Here is a 1785-nt window from a genome sequence, read left to right as displayed (position 1 = left end):
CACCCCTCGGGGGGGGGGGGGGGTGGAATCCAAGCAAACATTATTTCCAACTAAAAATTTCATACAAGTATAAAGGAGAGGGTAGAATAAATGTAATTCCAAATATCAACATAACAAAACTTTATATAACTTTCTTTAAAAATTTTTTGATAAGATTTTCCTTAAAATGTGTGAAATAAACCAATGTATGATCAAGGAACTGGATTCCAGCATAGGATTAATATGAAGGAATGTCTCTGAATGCAAGTTCAGAAGCAGGACTCCAGAAAGGAATAAGTGAATGTAAGTTCTTATGCAAGGAATCAGATAACTATATGACATATTTTAATTTTAAATAATAGTGAGAGGTTTTTTTAACTTCTTTTTTTAATTTAAATTTATTTATTTACTTCATTCACTGTACATCATTACAGCATACAAAATGAGATTTCCCATCCAGAGTACACTGTATATTGTCTCAATCAAGCACATCAACATAGATGTTATCATCAACAAATAATTTTCCATTTCCTGTTTCCTGTATGTTTTGCTTTTTTTTCCCCATCCTTGATCCCCTGTCTCATACCCTCTGCCATCTCCCACTCTCTTCCCACACTGTCTCTGGTATCTATGTTTGCTTTCTATACTGTTTTTTCCCCCACATTTTATTGAGTCACTAAAGGTCTTACTTAATCTAAATATTTTCATAGCAAGCACAGCTGATATATACATTTCCATGAACACAAGTCCAACTTTAGGCAGAGAAAGACAGAGAGACAGAAAGCAAGAAATCACTCCCCAGGGGGATGACCACATCTCAATCCCTTCTCCATTCTCTTCTCAGGATCTTGGGCACTCATGCACATGCACCTAATGTGAGTTTAAGCCACCGGATCTGGGATTCAAACCACAGTAGACTACATGGGAGTCCAGTGACATAGCCATTATACTAACTGCTGGTTCCAAGGTTTAAACAAATTTAATTTACAGCTTGAGAAAAAGAAAACAGAAGATAACCAAATAAAAGGATAAATTTTAATAACTGAAAAATATAACAAAAAGTTATAATTCATATTCTTATCAGGGAACTATATGTAGGAAGATATATTAAAATAGGTGCTCAGAGAATATTTGATTTATGAATTAATGCATGCATGAATAATGGTTATTAATTTCAATTCATAAAAAGAATCATTTCAAACTATTCTAAAGGAAGAAAGCAAATAGATGAAGCACGACAAATATATATCAAAATTATAGGCATAATTAGATAGTAATTAAAAATAAGAGTACAAAAAAACCTGACGGGGCCATGCAGGCAACACAAGCTGGTAAGGATGCTGCCTCCCATTCTAAGGCAAGCCTGGACTGGGAAGAAACTGAGGCAAGGCCCAGTTTACGAGCTTTCCCTTGTGTCCTTGAACTGGCTGGTATTCAATTTCTCTGCCGTGAGTTTTACTGTTATTACGGTACCCTGCAAGGGTAAAGTATCACCCCCAACTATTGCAATAAAGCCAATTAGTGATCTTGTAGGAATGTGGTTCCCTAAGACTGACACAAGGATCAGGAAGTTTAAGACTCCCTCACCTGTCTGTTTTTAAGCCAAAATTAACATATAGGTTTAGTTAGTATAAACCAAATTAGCTTTAGAAGCATATGTAGACTAAGTTAGTTTAAGGCTAGTCCTTGTTAAAGCTACAGGCCAAAGTTAACTCACACTAGCAAAGTCAGCACATTCACCACATAACAGAGACTCAGAGATAAAACAAAAGAACTCACTAATTGACAAGACTCAACAAACAAAAT

Source organism: Tupaia chinensis, unplaced genomic scaffold, assembly GCF_000334495.1.
Source record: "Tupaia chinensis unplaced genomic scaffold, TupChi_1.0 Scaffold143943_1, whole genome shotgun sequence".
Lineage (NCBI taxonomy): Eukaryota > Metazoa > Chordata > Mammalia > Scandentia > Tupaiidae > Tupaia > Tupaia belangeri.
The sequence above is the reverse complement of the archived record's forward strand: the minus strand, read 5'-3'. Positions refer to the sequence as shown.